Source organism: Camelus bactrianus, chromosome 25 (genome assembly GCF_048773025.1).
Source record: "Camelus bactrianus isolate YW-2024 breed Bactrian camel chromosome 25, ASM4877302v1, whole genome shotgun sequence".
Classification (NCBI taxonomy): domain Eukaryota; kingdom Metazoa; phylum Chordata; class Mammalia; order Artiodactyla; family Camelidae; genus Camelus; species Camelus bactrianus.
In genome coordinates this window covers 31892709-31911793 of record NC_133563.1, presented here as the reverse complement: position 1 = coordinate 31911793, position 19085 = coordinate 31892709, and the positions used below count along the sequence as shown (strand labels likewise).

At 49.5% G+C, this 19085-nt stretch overlaps 2 protein-coding genes across 2 annotated transcripts in view; one reads left to right on the top strand and one right to left on the bottom strand.

The window, feature by feature from the left end:
- Positions 1-19085, bottom strand: part of TG (thyroglobulin) — a 203497-nt gene that overhangs the window by 41739 nt on the left and 142673 nt on the right. The gene's annotated exons all lie outside the window — the stretch shown is intronic.
- Positions 9909-19085, top strand: part of SLA (Src like adaptor) — a 31256-nt gene continuing 22079 nt past the window's right edge. Inside the window, exon 1 of the mRNA XM_010972667.3 lies at positions 9909-10112. The gene's annotated coding sequence lies outside the window, so the exon portion shown is untranslated. The remainder of the gene's footprint in view (positions 10113-19085) is intronic.

Here is a 19085-nt window from a genome sequence, read left to right as displayed (position 1 = left end):
TCTCATTGTGGTTTTAATTTGCATTTCCCTAACATCGAGTGATTCTGAGCATCTTTTCAGGTGCTTATGGGCCATTTGTATATCTTTGGAGAAATATCTATTCAGATCCTTTGCCCATTTTAAAATTGGGTTGTCTTTTTGTTAGTGAGTTTTTAAGTATTCTCTTTATATTCTGGATACAAGTCCTTTATCAGATACATGATTTGCAAGCATTTTGTTCCATTCTGTGAGTTGCCTTTTCGCTTTCTCAATGCTATTTTTTGCAGTACAAAAGTTTATAGCTTTGATGAAGTCCAATGTATTTATTTATCTTTTTGCTGCATGTGCTTTTGGAATCATATCCAAGAAACCATTGCTTCACCTAAGGTCCAGGAGTCCTGCTTTGCATTCTAAATATACATATTATAAAACATTATTTTTTACAATGTGCTGCCGGATTGCCCTGCAAAAAGGTTGCACCTTGGTGTGTTATTATTTGCAAACTTAAACCACCAACCAACCGTGTCTACACGTGGAGAAAAGGGAAGGCAGGAACCAGCAGGTGGTGGGCACCTGGTGTGTTCTACACACTTTACATCATCTTCTCAGTTTGTGCTCACTGAGACTCTGGACCAGGGAGCAGTGGCTGTGCCCCTTTTATTAAGGAGGGACAAAGCCTCAGAGAAGATAAATGACCTGCCCCAAATCACCCAGTGCTCACGAGCCACTTATCTCTGAATCACCACACCGCCTGGCCTCCGTGTGGCAGAAGGAAGAGGGATGGGGCATCTGTGTGCTCTCAGCCTCACATCTCCTGACATCCTTGGCGAACACTGCTCTCCACGTGGTTCGGCTGCAAACTGTCCCCCTCACCTGCCGATGTTCTGTGTGGAGGCCTTGCCCCAGGGTCCGCTGCGGGGAGCCCTCTGGAGGGGAGGGGGCCTCCGGGGCACTTGCTCTAGCTTGGCTTTGCCCCTTCAGAACAGAGCTGAGGCTCCAGTCACGCTTTTCCTCTAGGCTCTTGGAGACTTGACAAAATGCCTTTTTTTCCATCTGCCACAAACATTACATCCCATGGCCTCAGTCACCTTCTGGCTGTCAGAAACCATTTAAACGCTTGGCACTTGAAAAGCACTGATTTCCTAGGCAAAGGTGTCACCCTTTAAAAGTGACCCCCAGATGATGGCCCAGGCTGTGCCTGCTCCCATATTTAAAGAGAGTTGAAAGGACAGGCTCCTGAGTCTTTCCCTCCGTCTCAACCAGCAGTTCACAGGTACACACTGGGTAGGGAGCACCTCTTAAAAATAATTTCGTAAGAATAACTTGTAAAGTGCCTAAACATTTCTCTCGAGTCACTGCTTCCTGTAGCTTTGTTTTAGGGACCAGCTGGCCCAGAATAATGCCTAGGGCAGCTGGGACCGCATGGAGGAGATGGAAAGTCTTGGCCCTGGAGGATGTCAGTCTGTTTGGTAAGGTTGGGATTTTATTCATCCCTCTTAGGTTTGTCATGTGGGATGGTGACATCAGGACATATATGAGGTACCGGGGGCAGCAGCCCTGGCCCAGCGCTGTGTTTGTCTGTCTAACTTCAAGGGGGGAAGATGGAGAGGCGAGAAGCCCTGCCAGTACCCCCGGCCCAGAGGAGCCGGCTCCCAACTGAAGCCTCGTGGCTCCGCTTGTTTTTCATATAATTTGACTCTGGGATCAGCCACGGCGCAGGAAGAACTACCCCACCAACATGACACCTAGACGATGGCAGAGCCTAGCCCAGACTTCTAGAAGGGAGAAGCCATGTCTGATTACTATTCTCTTCTCTGTCACCTCCGATTGCCTCCCTCTCCCCACGTCCCCTCTTCTTGCCTTCTTCCTCCCTCCTTCCTTCTTGAGTGAAAGGCACCGACCAGCTCCTGAGCAGGAGACAGGGCTCAAGGTGCCTGCCCTGGAGAAGAGCAGGGGGTGTGGAGGTTCTGAGATTCTGGGGGTTGTGGACGGCCTTGTGAGTGCAGGAACTGAGCCAGCTGGGGGGCTGGGGGGCAGGGTGGCCTCCCGGGGGACAGTACACCAGGAGGGGTGACCTGGGCTGCATGGACCAGTGGTGGCTCTGTGCAGAGAGCGGCAGGAGCAGAGCAGAGAGGAGGGACGCAGCCCAGAGCTGGTTTGACATCCCTGGAGGGGTCGTCTGAGGAAGGGGTGCCTTGGCAACAGGTTGGACTGGGAGGAGGGACTTCCTGGGGGCCACACGCAAAGGCATGGGTGAGGGGGCTGCCCAGGGGAGTTCAGTTAAAGGGTGCCAGAGTCAGGTTCTGGACTGGGAGTCCCTGCGCTGGAGCCATAATTCACACAGACCCTCTTTCCAAACTTTTCCATGTGGGCAATCCCAGGGGACTCTTGCTGAGGTGCTGACGCATCTGTATGAACTAAATAGGTATGCTCCTGAATCCCTGTCCCTGCTGAGCTCCTGGAATCCATTTCACATCATTTGTAACATCATCCCCTTCAAATTTGTCAGGTGAAAACAAGTATAAGATATTCTATAGTGCAGGCAAAAAAAAAAAAAAAAAGGGCCGAGCATGGGCTTTGGGATTAGAGAAATCTTACTGAATCCTGTGTTGACAACTTGGTAAGTGGCTTTACTCTCTGGGTCTCAATTTCCCCACCTGTAAAACGGGTACATGTTAATGTCTTAAGGCGCGGCAGCAAGAGCATGGGCTACGGGTCCATCATTAGCCCAGGTTCAAGTCCAGCATCCCCTCTTAACCATCTCTGTGTCCTTAGGAAAGCTATTTGAATTCCCCATCCCTCCGTTTCCTCAAATATACAACTAGAGTAAGAAGAATGTTTACCTCCTTTGTTTGCAGAGATGAACAGATAACAGGTAACGTGCTCACACGTGTCAGGTTCCCCGTAAGCAGTAGCAGTCATTACACTCATAACTGGTATTTCCAAGAATCCACGTGAAAATTAAATGAAATAACAGATTTGGAAAATGTAACCTGTGGAGCACTGTTCAGAGGTCAGTTGTTATGATTTCTGATGTGACTGTTACTCTAACTAAAATATAAAAAATAGTGAAATAGTCTCCAGTCTCAAGAAGGCTTTTGAGGTTGAAATTTTGTTTTGGCCAAGGATATTTTAAGCAGCTTAGCATGTCTCTCCTCTCCTGTGCCTCCTCGGGGGACCCATGCTGCTGGGTGTAATTAGTTGTGGCTCAGTGGGTGCTGAAGCCAAGGCTGCCTGACAATTTCACACCCATCCAGTGGCTTATAAATGGATGACACCATTCTAAATTACAGCAAGGCCGGTTTCCAGCTTGCCCTTATTTAGATGACAACCCCAGAACCCTGTCATGAGTACAAAGCACATCTCACAGAAGTATTAAGGCCTTGCAGAATGAAAGAGTGAGAGAGGGGACGTTAATAAAAGCCATAATCATTCTGTTGAGATCTGAGCCTCATTTTGTGCTGTTAAAGCACATGTCGAGGTGGTTGGCGAGTTTTACTGTGATCACTGTTCATGAGATGAAAAAACAGGGGCAAAGCAGTTAAGAGGCCTGACTCCTGTCCTGCTGGGAAGCTAATCTCAGAGGCTTTATCTCTAAATGTCCAGCCCTCTGTTTCTACCATCCCAGGGACGCAGCCTGCTCTTCTGCTACAAGCTAGTCTGTTCTCAGGATAATTCCACGCACATCCTTGAGCACCTTCTGTATGCCAGCTGCTGCGGGGGATCTGAGGATGATTAAGGCCTTAAGAAAGTTTGTAATCTACAGGGAGGGGAGTTTCATTTCTTTTTTCTCACTCCCTCTGTCCCATCCTCCAATTCTCCCTCCCTTTTGCCCTTCCTGCCTCCTAGTAAATATGTGATGGTTGCTCTGGCAAGGTGCCAATCACTGACAAAACCGGTAGGCTCCCTGTCTTTATGGGACTTACAATTTTTGGAAGTCAGACCAACATAGAGATGGGAAAAGGAAGTGTCAGATAGAACCCTGAAAAAACTTCCTTTGTGGGCCCTGATCCCACCCGGGGCTACCATGCACTGGCTTTTCTTTGCCGTGGGAAGACTGCCCCTTGTCTTTGTTCCAAGAGGAGTTCACAAGGATCTCGTGCCTTTCCCAGAAGATAGACTATGTATTTGCACCAGGGGAAGATAACTTGAAATGTTTCAAAATTCCTTGTTAAAGAAGCCTCTTTGTTTAGAAATGAGGCCTGTCTCCTCCTTTATGTTTCTGTTAGAGTCTTGGTCTCCCAAATGGGATGCATGAGACAATCCACTGCAGCACAGGAAGAAAATTCTGGAATACTTACTTAGAACTATCACTTAATTCATTTTATCCTTTTGAAATATTTTTATATTTATAATGCATATATTAATAGAGCCATCTGTGTATCTAATTGATGACTGTATATAAATAATGATAGATGTGCATAAGTGGGGGATGCTTACTCAAAACTTTTTACTGTCACGATCAAAAAGTTTGGAGATAATTGCATTAGAGGACAGGAAGAGGCCCTTTTCTCGGGTGGGGGTTGAAGAAAGCAGAGCAGAGCTGGAATGTCACCATGGACCCACAGTGTCTGCCCTGCTGGGAGGAATAAAAGTGACCAGCAAACTTCTTGCCTCTGGGAGAGTTGTGGGTTATTCTGGCGAAAGGCTCGGCGGCAGACAGATGGCTTCACCTCTGCCATCCGGCCTCACCATCAGGGCCACAGAGCCTGAGCCAGGCTGTGGAATGGTCCACTAGGACAGCTAAACAACCTCGCCTTTGGACAGAGGGTAAGAGCAGGGGGGACAGGGCTTGGCCCCCACCTATTACAGGGGGTTAAGGGAACAGAGCCCTTCAACCAGGCTCTGACCCTGTAAGATGAAAGGATCAAGCCCTGGCTGGCCCAAACGGGAGACTCATCCCTGATTCTGGCAGATCCTAAAATGAGGGGAAGGTCATTCCAGGCAGGTCAACGGAACAGCAGGAGTAAATTCAGAGGCAAAATCAGCAGAGCCTGTCCAGGCAGTAGGAGAAAGTGGAAGGAAACTGAGAAAGCAGGTTGGAGCAGTGAGGACCCCATGAGGAATCCACACAAATGCCAGCACAGTGCAGGGATGAGGCGCTGCCTGGACGGCTGGGGCAGAACTGGGCTGAGACTGAACTGATCTAAGGGTCACCTCTTCAGCCTGTCCCACATGCATTTGAAAGGGAAAAAGAGATCACGGGACGCAGGATGACTGATGAGTGGCGGACATGAAGTTACTTCCAGCTCCAGACAAGATGTACCTGAAATCATCCATAAAAAAAAAAAAAAAAAAAAAAAAAAAAAAGAGCAGGCACAAACTGAACGTCCTGGCCAGCACCACCAGATGTGTAGCCTTAGTGGACTCCCTTCATGTTCAAGGTTGAGCTGAACATCACCCCTCCATCCAGCCTCAGGGCCACTGCAACATTTTGAACCATTTCTTATGGTTTCCCTCACCGTCGAACCCCCACCATGCTGCCCTGTCATTGAGGTCCATTCCTGGCTCCTGTTCGCTGACCTCCTGGATGGCAGGGCATGTGTCCCAGGCACCTTTGTGCCCCCAGAGCTCAGCCTCATGGCTGGTGTGAGACTAATATATGTGTAATACAATGTTCATTTAAATAAATGATCGCTGTTAGATCTAGAAAACAGAAGAGTTTGCATCTTAGTGCATCTAGAGGAAGTTAGTAAGGAAAGCAAAGTTGCAAAGTTGGGAGGACTGAAATCGGGCCCCTGTTCAGGGAGCTCCCCAAGTTCTGAGAAATCTGCTGACCGCTTTATCAACCTCCGAGGTGGATGCAGTGGGGTGATGTTGAGCAACAACAGAAAAGAACAGCCCTGGTGAATCAACACGTCTGTGCAACTCATCACAGCAGAGAAGTCCAGCGCAAATAGAACCCCTACTTTTCTTTTTCCTGAAGAGACTGTCAGCTCCAATAAGGTTCCCAAAGAAACACAAAGATTCTGATGACATACATTTAGGTCCTACTCTCGCTGGAGAATTCAGCTCATCTGGATGGCCCACTTCAAAGACACTATCAAAAAAGAAAATTGCAGGCCAATATCTTTGATGAATATAGATGCAAAAAGACTCAACAAAATGTTAGCAAACCGAATTCAACCACACATAAAAAAGATGATACACTATGACCCAGTTGGATTCATCCCAGAGTCACAAGGGTGGTTCAAGATACACAAATCAATCAATGTGATACGCCACAGCAAAACAAGAAAGGACAAAAACAACATGATCATCTCAATAGATGCAGAAAAAGCATTTGATAAAATGTAGCATCCATTCATGATTTTAAAAACTCCTACTAAAGTGGATATGGAGGGAACATAGCTCAATGTAATAAAAACTAATTATGACAAACCCACACCCAACATAATACTCAACAGCAAAAATTTGAAAGCCTTTCTGCTAAAATCTGGAACAAGACAGGGTGCCTGCTCTCACCACTTCTATTCAACATAGTATTGGAAGTCCCAGCCACAGCAATCAGACAAGAAAAAGAAATTAAAAGGAGCCAAATTGGAAGGGAAGAAGTAAAATTCTCACAATATGCAGATGACAGAATACTGTATATGGATGGACCACTTACTCAACTCTGCCGATAATTCCAGAAATATGAAAAACTCCCACCTCTAGAGAAACAATAGGGTCTGCCATCTCCCTGATGGTTTTCATGGTTAGCTGATTCAAGATATTTGGGATCTTGGGTGTCCTTGCAAAGGTTTCTGAACCTCTCTATGAGCCAAAATGGTGTTACTCATCCTCCTTCCTTCCTAGGTTGTGTGGGTTCTTGGAGGATGTGCATAGATTAACAGCATAGTGCTAGGCACACAGTGGGGGACCACAGAATATGGGTGCCTCCCTTTCCTTTCAAAGCGGAGCATAAGCCGGGGAGGGCAGGGAAGGGCAGGACTCACACATAACCACTGAGCCCGGCACTGAGCCTTGCCCCAAAGAGATGACCCATGGGGAGTTTACTAATGCTTGAGGTTGCCTTTTTCATCTTCTAACTTTTCCAGCATTTACATAGAAAGAAGGAGAAATAATTTTGAGTAGCACTGGGAATCTGGTAACACTAGATCAAGCTGTACACTGTGGGGCTTAAACACTTCCTCCCTGGCCACATGACACCAAGTCGCCCTTACCTCCTAGAACCTGGAGCCCGGCTGAGACCTGAAGCTGGAGAGGTGGGCTCTGCATCGCTTGGGTTGGGAGACCTGCGGGCCCCCAGTAGGGGAAGCAACACCTGGTTCCCGGCAACACTAAGTGCGTAAAGCTAGTTGTTTACAAAGTGGAACGTTTCATTTCGATAAGGTGATGACTGCCCCTTAAGTTCGAGGAAATTAACCGAGCAAATCTCAAGCCCTGGGGGCGTCTTGCTCACCTGACTGTGGATGTTAGCCTGGATCCCAATAGCTGATTAACTCGCACAGCCCTCCGGAAATCAGGTGTTCTCACACGGATGGACTTGGGTGTCTCCGTGAGCTCTAAAGCGTGACAGGCTGACTCGTTGTCACCTGGTCGGGGCTCACTCCATACTTATACTTAAAGACCTCGGTGGGGGCATCCCCTGCCAAGTGTGGGCTCCGACCTCCACACCAACCCCCACTCGGGCCACAGCCCAAGATTCCTTGCGGCCCAGAGGACAGCGTCAGGAATATTTGCTGGAACAAACCCTGTTTTGGTGCGGTCACACCAGGGGTGAGAGGGAGGCAGTGAAACACCGCGGCCAGGGCTAGTCAGTAGCAGCCCTAGGCCGCCTGCCACACACTAGAAATGAGCAGAGTGCATCCTGCGACCCCAGCTCCCAGGGCTCCAAACTCCAAGCTTCTCCTCGTGCGGCAGCTTCTCTGGTTCATGGACTACTCCCTCCAGTGGAGACCCCTCTATGGTCCCCACCTGCCAGCCGTCTGCCTCCATCATCAGCTCAGGGCTGCCTTAGGCTCCACTGTGCCTGACCCCCACCCTCCAAAGTCCATGTTAAGCCAGGAGCTCCTTCTGCAGCAGCCTCTGATGCTCCAGTTTGTCCCAAGATCCGCTCCTTTTCTTCCCGAGGGTCTCCGCAAATGGCACAGAGCCCCCCCCCCCCGCCTCTGCCCCCCCTCCCCAACCACCTGTGGGAAGTAGCAGCTCCCAGGCCCCTCTGTCACTCTGGCCAGTTCACTTCCTTACAGAGTCCCTGTAGTTGACAGCTGCCATAGTTAAGTCTTTGTCCCGTGGCTCCCCTAGAGAAGATACGCTCAGTGAAGGTGGGGCTGTGTGCACAGCTGAATTCCTGTGTCTGGAGAATTTTTTTAATAAATGATTGAATGAGGGAATGAATTAAGAGTCTAACTCATCAGAGGTTCTCAGCAAATATTTGTTGAAAAGTTGCCACAAACCTCATACCTTCTGAATATCAATTCAAACCTCTTTTACTCCTCTATGGGAATTTGAGGGGGAAAAAAACACAGTTCTGCTTCTGTCTGCCCGTCTGCTCTTTCCCAGCTGGGCAAACCACCCGTTCAGTCTTTGCAACATTTCCTCTGTACCTTCCCAGGGTGCCGTGCGCGGAGCGCGGACTTTCACAAGTTGTCTAAGGAAGCATCTCTAGTACAGAGCTCCTTCTAAATTTAGAAGCAGCCCTGGTGTTTTTAATTCATCTTCAATAATAATGCTGAGAAAGGTTTCTAAATGACTGTCCCTGGTGGCTGTGTCGGCCCCGCTGGCTTGGAACCGTGTCATCAGCCCTAGACACTGGCCCTGGCTCTGCTTCGAGACCAGCTGTGTGGTTCCGGGCAAGTCGCTGGAGGCTCTGTCTTCTCTGCAAAGTAGGGGGTCGGCCAGGGCTCTCAGGGCCGCCCAGCAGGCCATCTGGCATTCCCTGCTCACACTCCCAGGCACCCCCGCCTGGAGCTGGCGCCCTGGCAGCTTCTGCGACTGTCTGCCACCAACAAGCCATGGGCCTGGGCTGTCTCGCTTGAGACACACATGCTATGAACCAGGAACTGTATCCTATTATTTTTAAAAAGTTTTAGACCCTTCAGAAAGATGAAATAGTGTGATGCACATATGCCTTCACTTAGATTCACCAAGAGTGAACATGTTGCCACCTTGATTTCTGTCTCTCTCATTCTCTTTCTCTTTATGTGTGTGTATTTTCTTTCTCAATAGAGACAGCATGACTCCACCGTGCATTTCCTAAGAACCAGCACATTCTGCACATAATGGTCACATCATCATTACACCCGAGAACATCACCGTTATGACACAAATTACCTTAAGTACAGTCTACACTTCAATACCCCCCACCTCCATCCCAGTAACGTTCTTTCTAGTCCTTTTCCTTGATCCAGGACCCAGTCAAGCATCCCGCATCCAGTTGCCATGTTTTCTTACTCAGCTTCGATCAGGAACCTGGGGGAGCTAACTATTTGTCATAATCTTTTTAGTTTCTTCTGGTTGCAGCCCAGCCGAGGAGCGGTGTGTCTCCCCCAGGAAGGCTAGTGGGCTGCCCCTTTCTGTAGAGGGTCTTTGATACCCACTATTTCAAGCCACTGCCAATTAAAAACTGGCCTACAGCAGAGCCAGGGCCAGCAGCTCTGCTCTGGGGTCCACCGGGCAGCGACATCAAGAAACTGAGAAAAGAGAAGCTGCAGCTCTGAGCCACGGCCTCCTCGGACCCAGTGGGCTTTGGGGACCGTGAAAGCAGCTCTCAGCCTCCTTGGCCTTTTAATTAGAGCAAAAAAAGAAGTTCCAGTGTCTGAAACCGGAGTGTAGCCGGGACATTTAGAATCAAGCTGCCCACATTCCCAAGTGCTTTGTAAAAAAAAAACAAAAGAAGCACACCATTATCTTCCCTGTCCTTACAGAGAGAAGTCTGCTCCGTGTGGTTGCTGAAAACAGGAACCTGCCTTCTGCAAGCCCCGCGCCTTCCTCGTTTCTAGCAGAGGAAGTGTGCAGCCGGTTTAGCAACTGCCCTTCCTGAGAGCATGGCCTCCTGGGCTCCCGCTCCGGGCCCTGCTGCCCACTCACTCCGCCGCAGAAGCCACTGCTGATGGAGAGGCGGTGACGGTGCTCCTGGCAGCCCTTCCTCGGCTACTCCCAGGGGACATGATGCCCGGCTACTGAAGGTATCCTGGGGGACATGGCAGGGGCCGGGTGGGGAGAGGCTTTGGGACCCCTGAGACACACAGCTGGCAGCGGGTTCACTTTCTGGAGACCGATGTGCTCCAGGAGGACAGGCAGGGCCAGGTACCCAGCACAGTGGCCAGCACGTTGTGGCTGCTCAGTGGACGTCTGATGCATAACTTCATGACCAGAGGGGTGGAGAGAGCTTGGGCCGGGCACATTCCTGCCAGAGGAGATTCTCCAGCCACTAGACATCCTGGCACATAGCAGGCTTCTTACCAAGGACACCACTGCTCACTCCCAGACTTTCTAGCAGTGTGACCTTGGGCGAGACAGTGAAACCTCTCCAGGCCTTCACTCTCTCCTCTGCGAAGTGGGAATAGTGGTACCCAGCTCACACAGGTATCGGGCAGATTAAAGGAGCTAACATATGCAAAGTGCCCAGGCCAGTTTCAGACACGCAGTACGGACTCCGTAAGTGCGATCAGTGTAGGTCATAACATCTAAGGGTGCACGGAGCCCAGGCTGGCGGACGGACCATGATGGTGCTCCCAGGAGCTGGGTGTGTGGACCTTCTCTGGGAAGATGCCAACGAGAATCGATGACAATAAACAACTGTAATCCAAGAAGGTGGGACGTGTGACGGGCAGGAGTAGGAATCAAGGAAAGGCAAACATGACAGACATATAAAACCTGAAAACAAAATGCTAGAATGAGAAGAGCTTTTGGAGAACTAGAATTCCCTAAGGAAGATGGCACGCTCCACATCCTTTGAGGTTCTTATGTGTCCAGAGAGCCAGTTAGCAGGGAAATGACCTGGGTTTTGGCCTTAGAATGTCCTGAATCGGGGTCATGCATGTGGTGGGAAGGGATGGCGTCTACCATGATGAATGGTTGGGGAGGAGTGTTGCATGAAAAGTTATTTCCCTGCAGTGCAGTCCTCAGAACAATCCTGTTAAGATGATGACTATTGTTTGCTTTCCACAAATGAGACAACAATGGTCAGAGAGGTTAAGTGATTCGGCCAAGTCACACAGCTGGTGAGAGGCCCTAGGCCTCCAGGGGCTGAGGGGTGGGGGAGGAAGAGCCTTAGTGACAGCAAGTGTGGGAAGGACAGACATGTGTATTTAAAGCAGTGCTCATTGTTTCAGGGGAAATGCACCCAATGGTCTGCAAATTGTCATTCTGCAGTTTGCTGTGAGATGCTAGAAACTGGGCAGTGGTCTTTTGAAAACTTGGGCTGGGGTGAGCCCAAGTCAAAGTTCTGGCCAAATCTGTTGCAATCCATATTCTCCGGTTGAAAAATACTAGGAAAAAATACTATTCAAGAGTGCTTAATATGCTCTGAAAAATATTATATTAATAATAGTAAAAAAAAAAAAAAAAACCCTATGGAACAGACAGACTGCAACCTATTTAGGTTTCTGCATTTTCAACAGATCTAGAATCAGGGAAGAAAGACCAGGGACACCCATTGTTTTAATCAGCTACACCTGAGCCAGCACTCTGGGTCAGTGGCCAATGCGCTGTGTGACTCTGGGCAAGTCACTTTGCTTCTCTGAGAGGTAGTTTCTTCATCATAAAAAGAAGACCAGTTTCCTTGTGTGTTTGTAAGAAGTTTAAATTATATGCAATATGTAGTAGAGGCTAAATGCTAAGTAGTACCTACTTGCTATCATTCCCAACCCAGACAATTAAAGTACACCGAGTTACTGGTCTATTTCTAGGCAGTAAACAGTAACACATAGTGTTAAATAGGACACATCAAACTGCACAGCTGATGACCAGGATTCTCAATTTTTCTGAATGCTTATCTCTGCGTGTTCCTCCATCACATGTAAGTGAAACAGATAAGAGTAGGTTTGTATTACGGCAAACCGAAATCATTTTCCTAATAGAGAAAAAAATGTCCCCACTCTGAGTTTTGAGAGCTGGTGATGTATTTCCAAGGGGAGTGTGTCTTTCTTAAAGACTTAGGAATTATTCATTCTGGTAAACCCCAGTCAGCTTCCTGCATTAATAGCTGCTGCTGGTTTTTAATTTTTTTGTTTGACATTCAGCAAGAATTTATTTCCCCCTGCTCTGAGAGAAGCTGGAGCTTAAAATTCTCATTAAAATTTTCCAGCATGTCAGGCCAGACCATTTGGTTCTTGTCAGCAAACTGAAGGCTCTGTTAGTACATATATCCACCCACCCATCCATCCATCCATCCATCCATCTATCCTTTCCCGTAATAAATATGCACTGAGGCCACACCCATGTGTCTGACTTCCCCCTCTCCCTCCTCCCCAAGAGTTCCAAAGGAAATAAGTACATTGGGTCTGAACCACTTCCTCCCATCTGAGAACCACCAAGGGAGGGGGCTCATTTCATTCCGGTAACTCGAGCTGCAGACAGAAACTGTGGGGCCTCTGAGTGGCTCACTTTTGTTGTCAAACAGCTTTGCAAAGTCACACTTCCCTCCTTGGCATCACCCAGGCAGCTGGGACCACGGCGGGAGGACTTGGGGGGTGTCGGGGGAGGAAAGGTGGGGAGACTAAGGAGCTTCAGAAGACAGTAGGAGTTGTCCCCCGGGTTGTCCTGAGGGGAAAAGGACCACCGTGAGAGGGTCAGGCTGCCCCTGCAGGCACAGCCCCTCCTGCCCGCACTGTGCTGGGTACTTTGTAGACAATACCTTCCCCACTCAATCAAATTCAGTGAGCGCTTACTATAGGCCAGGCACCTGCTAGGCGATGATTTTTCATTGAGGATGTGATCAGCATGGACCGTGTGCTCAGGGAGTCTACAACAGCAACACACGCTTAAGGAAGCAAGTACACGATGACGAATTGTGGTGTGTGCCATTCTGAGAACAGAGCCCAGGACAGGGGGAGGAGGGGAGCCAGTTGTCAGTGAGGTCTTTCCATTCAGTTCTCACGTTAGCCCTGGGAGGCAGCCACGCTCCTTCTCAAGTACAGATGTGCGTCTCCCCCCGCTCCTTCCCACTCCCATGGCCTCCAAGTCACATGGAAAAATCAGCTTAAAACTCACAACCTCTGAATAAAACTTCCAAGCACCCAGGGAGTCAGGACCCACTTCCCGGTATGCTACTCTATCAATACACCTGTGGGTCCATCTGCGGGGTACCTGTGATGTCCCTGACCCTGCGGCACACAAAAGAGTAGCACCGTGATCTGATCATAAAGAAAGGGTCGATGCAGCTTTATGTCATCCTCCATCCTCTTCCTTATGCCCCAGAGCAGAGTTAAGAGCTGGGCTCTGGATCCAAACGGCTAGATTCAAATCCTGCCTCCACTTCTAAGTAGCTCGGTGACCTCGGACAAGTTACTTCAATGCTCTGGTCTCGGTTTCCTCAGTCACACAAATGACGGCACATGTCTCTCACACCGATTTTCTAATCCTTACTTGTGAAAACCCAGCAAGGAATATATGGTTATGCTCATTTTAAAAACAAAAACAAACAAACAAAAATGGAAAGAAGTTTACTGGCTTCCTAAGGGGTGAAACTGAAATTTGCCCCAGTACCAACTCGTCCCAAATCTGGCTTCTTTCTATGACATCTTAAAATGACCATAAAATGTTTTGCAGAATGCCTCCATCCTGGTCTTAGGATGGAGCGGAGGCTCCCTGTTAGCCTGAGGGTATATGAGATCCCCCTGGGCACCCAAGGATGGAAGGGGCCAGAACACAGGCTTGTGGACACAAGGGTCAGTCTTGACAAGTGGGCAATGTCTCTCTGTGCTGGACAGAGTGCTGGACAGAGTGCTGGACAGGGAGTCAGAACTCTTATCCAAACTTACTGAGTGGCTTTGAGCCGATTGCTTGCCCTCTCTGAGCCTTTTCTTTTTGGTTTTTTTTTTTTTTTAATTGAAGTACCATCAGTTACAATGTGTCAGTTTCTGGGGAGCTGCTTGCTCTCCGCAGGTCCTGGCCGGCCAGTGCCCCACAAGCCCCCGCCCGACCGTAGTCTCCTCCACTGTGTAGGACAAGGAGAGCAAGACAGGACTGGGGGCAAGGAGGACAGGCCTGTGGCTGCACCTGCCTGGAGAAGAGAGCGGGGAACAATGTGGGTCACAAGGCAGGCGCACCTGTTGAACAAGGTCAGGATGTGGTGGGGTGCCCCCCGGAAATCCTGCGAGATCCTTGGCTGGGGAACCAACCGATGTTCAGCCCCTGTCCCAGCTCTCACTGCTCCTAGTGCAGAATGTCAGACCATAGGCAACTCGAAGCAAGTCCCAAGTCAGCTGGGTGGGTACCGAGTACCAGTCACCCAGGTAGGGGAATAGGATAGTTGAGGCAAAAGGACCATGAGCCATTGTCTGACCCAACCCTTTCCCCCATCATACTTGAGGACCTGAGACCCAAGGAGGGGAAGGACTGCTCAAGCTTGCAAGGTGACTTAGCTGGCTACCCAGTACACGCAAGGGATCCAGTGTGGGTTAATTTTTAGCTCTCGCATTTTATCAGACTTATCTCTGCCTTAGATATCACTTTAATTTAATCCTCAAAACAACCCCTCAGGGCATGTATTCTTATCTGAGATTTCTGGATTCGGAAACTGAGGCTCAGAGAATTACAGTAACTTGCCAAAGGACACACAGCCAGTAGACTGTGACCTGGAATCTGAACTCAGGCTTGCCTGCTTAGAAAAAAACACTTTTTAAATCCCCCTCATTCTTCCCTAGTTCTGCTTCTGATTATGAAAGCAATTCAGGCACGTGGGAGAATTGGGAGATTTTAGGAAGGTATAAAGATGAAATTGATAAATTCATCTACAAAATCACTGCTCAGAGAGAGCCCTTGGAAACACCTTGGAAAGAATTTCCTTTAACATTTTTCTACATATATGCACATGCACATTAAAGTTTTATAAACTGAGACAATATGAGCATGGCTAGTTTTTCTTCCTTTTTTTTTTTTTTTTTTACCCATAGCATTAAACATTAATAGTTCTTTAAAACAATGCTATGACATGCTGGAGAACATTCGACATAATTCACTCCTGTCCTTCTGACCACTCCGGGCCACCTAAGAGTGGCCGTGACAAGTGAACCTAAGCAAGCCTTAACTGGCTTCTCTCTCCTTCCCCTCTGCTCCCCTAGCCAGATCCCCAGCCCTAGGCTTCCAAACGCTGCCGCCTGACAACCAAGAGATCCCTCAAGACCTACATGTCCTCTGGACTAAAGTTTCACCCAAAGTTTGCTTCAGTGACCTTTCAAAATCACTTTCTATTGCAGTCTGGGACTGGACCAGAGGGCGGGGAAGCAGCACCGGACTGCATGGTAGTTGAGAGCATGGGTTTTGGAGTCAGGTGGACTTGGTTTGAAGCCTAGCTTTCTCTCTTGCTAGTCATCTAACCTCAAACATGTTACTTAGTTTATCTTACCTATAGAGCGGGGCTCTTGTGAGTGACCCGAGGTGTCACGGCTGTAAAGGCTGAGCCGGGTGCCTGGCAGGGAGGGAGGGCTGATCAACCCCCATGGTGGCGGAGGGCCGTACTATCACTGCTGCTGTTGGGGTCCAGATGTGATGGATGAGGTCCCCACGTGCCATCACGCTTCCACACCTTAGAAGCAGGTCGTGTGGAAGGGCTTTCACTGTCACTGGAAGAGATTTCTAAGGCCAGAGGGAGGGCTGCATCCCTGAGTAGGTTTTCACGTTCGAACTGCCATCAAGGTTTCCCAGCAGGGCCTGGTTGTACCGCAGAGTCCGGACCCACCTGCCCTCAGCTGGGGCTCCTTAGCTCTGGCCCCCGCAGAGCCATATTATGAAGGGGTTCCAGCTACTTCCTTTCCGACAGCCAAGCCTGGCTTTTAGACAGGCTAAAGGTGGCAAAGGTGCGTGGAATTGTTCTGAGCTGCCGCCCAGGGACTGGAAGGTGCTGAGAAGCCAGAGCCCCTGGGTGTATAAGATAATGCAGAGCTCATGAGGAAAGGCTCCCTGATCTGGTCAAACAGAAATCAGCTGGAGAAGGCACAGCCCACATTCCTGCGACCTCTCCAGCCATCCACTGACCAGAGCCCCTCCGTGACCCTGCTTCCTGTGGAGACAGCAGTGTGGTCCTGGGGAAAGGATGAGGGGCTCTGAAATCCGGAGAGGCAGGTGGGTCCCTGCATCCCTGCCCTGTGGGGGTTCCGGACCTGGGCACGTGGGCAGGTGAGCTAACTGGCTGACCTCCATACCAAGAAAGTGAAAGAGGTGTGTCTGCCTCCTGGGAGGCTTGGAAGATGAAATGCCACAGTGTCTGCGGATCGGCCACCAGCAGGTGACCACAGAGCACACGTGGACTGCCTTCCCCTGATCCTGAGGGATGCAAAGACAAGGTTTGAATTCTGTCCAGTGGGATTTCACAAGAACGTGATAACGGGTCTTTTCTCTTAATAATTTTCAAGAAGCCTTGACTGTTAGAATTAAAGGGCTTAAGTGATTCTTTCCTTGGAGATCACCTTTTCTGCCCATTTCACTTTTCAGAAGAGTAAACTTAGATCTGAGGTCCCAGGTCCCCCAGAGAAGGTAGTGTTGGTCCAAAGACTAGGGGGAAAGAAGAGGCAAAGACCAGTTTCGATCCCCTGACATCACAAAGGGAGGAAGAAACAGAGACTGTTCAGAGCCAATGGTAATTAACTCATTTCTTTTTGGCCCTCTTCTTATTGCTTCTAGAAGCAGTTAGGTCTCACAAACCCTCTCTCCCACCTCCAGTCACTGCATAAAACTGTCACGGATTAAATCAGATTGTTCAGCCATTTCATTAGGGAGACTCCAGCCCTCAGTCTCTGGGGACACTTTCACTCCTCAACTCAAAGCCTCTTTCAGATGAGTTACCTCCTTCCTGGAGACGACAGGAAGCTAGTAAGCGGACCACCAAGGGCAGCTGGACAGATGGGTTTTTCTGAACCGCACGGGACATGGTGCCTACAGCCCCACCCAGGCCCCTGCCCTCGGCGCGCGCCCACCTGCCAGACAGAAACAGGGAGAGAGGAGACGCGTGTCCGACAAAGACCCGGGCTCCTAGCATCCGCTCCACCTTTCTCATCTCAAGACTCGAGGCTTGTTACTTTTCTTGAATGGACCTCAGTTTTCCCATCTGAAAAATGCAAGTTTCAAGTCTTTTGTTTTGTTTTGTTTTCCTATATTGGATTCCCTGAATCACCCCCAGATAGCACACAAATGCTTGAGAAGATTTATAATGTTGTTGGGAAGAGAGGTGGAGTTAGAATTTGAGAGATGACAACCTTGAGAGATGACAAAACCTTTTCCTCACGACTTCTCTGGAGTTGCTGATGTCATGATGAGGGTCAGACATGAAGGCAGGAGGCTGCTGCCTAGAAACAGCTCAGAAGGAGAAGAGGGGGTAGGAGGGAAGGGGCCTGGGAGGTCAGGAAGGGTGGGAGTTCACAGGCCACGTGGGCGCTCTGCGGGGGTGAGGGGCACCGGCCCTGGTGTCTAGTTGATCCCTGAAGCCCGGGGCCAGGCTGCCAGGATCAGAGAAGCACTGTTTGGTGCTGTGGGGACCCCCGGGAGAGTGAGGGGGCAAGCCCAGCACACACGTTTCAGAGGTACTGTGCATGGAAGGCCTGCCAGGGCCTCTCCTCTGCCTCTCCTGAGAGCTTTCTCTAGAAGCCTGAAGGCCTTAGTGATGACAGATGAGGGGGCTGCAGGACTGGGGGTGATTGTGGCTCTAGGAGGGCGCTGGGAGCCGGACAGAGGGGCTCTCAGGACGTCTGTGCATCCCGTGCAGGGCGCCAGCTCCTGAGATGAGTCAGTCTGCTCGCTCTGCTCCTTCCCTGGACATACCCAAGGTGGGACCCCAGGGGCGGCAGCGTTCCCCGTGAGCTGGGTAGGACCACGTGGCCGGCCTTCCTCTGGACATCGGCTCAGGGCCCAGCACAGGAGATGCTGAGCTGCAAGGAATGAGGTTTCCTTCCACTAGCATGGTTTCTCCAGCACTTTTTTGGAGCACATGTCTGTGAGTGCCTACACCAGGCAAGGGGCAGGCCAGGGAAAAAGCACCCCTTGGCTGCACCCGGGGAGGGAGGAGGCGAGATACAGAAAGAAGGGCCCAGATCTTGCATCAGGACGAGCCTGACCCTTAAACTATCCTCGCAGTTTCCAGACACAAAGAGCAACAGGATAAGAAGACAAAACGCCTAACTTCAAGCGCGTGGCCCATTCCAGCCACACGTCCTGTGGAGCCTGATGAGCTTACAGTCTTTACAGGCCTTGTAATTACCTTGGGAACAGCACAGTTATATTACAGTCTATTAGTCTGAGTTGTAAGCGATAAACTATTCATGTAAATATTAAAAAAAGTAAACTTTCAAAAACGTGCATTCTGGTTTTCCTTTTTTCCTAATATGCCAGGTTTCCCACCTTCCCCACCCTCCTCCCCCACCAAATTAGGAAGTGAAGCAGACCTTCCTCAACCTCTAAAAGGCCTTGCTCTGAGAACACAGATCTTTCCAGAATCTGAACATGTAATGCATAGAGGAAGGATTTAAGGCCAGGGTGGAGGTTGGACTGGCTGACTTTTGGACCCTGTTAAACCCGTAAGTCCTTGATCCCAAGTTGGAGATGAAGAACGGGGTGGAATGTAAGTTTCTAGGTGGGCTGGATCCTTGCTGGGGGATTCCAACTCATCAAATTCTCTTTGTCCCAGGAGACAGGAATAGCTCTGTCTACGGGTGTGGCTTTCTTTTCTGTGCTTCTAGCAGCCTGGAAGGACACGTCTATTCTGTAATCATTTAAGTCCCTTTGTAAAATACTTGTTTGAAGGACCAGAATTCAAGCGTTTCTCACTACGGACTACCAGAAAATACACTGCAAATGGCAATAAGGAACATGGATTTTACACCAGGCTGTGTTCTAAGTGTTTCCCATGCCTTACCTGTTAACATGGCAACAACAGCCCAATGTTATTTTATTATTATTCCCTGAAACAGGCAGAAAAAGGTCAGGAACTTGTCCGAGATCACCTA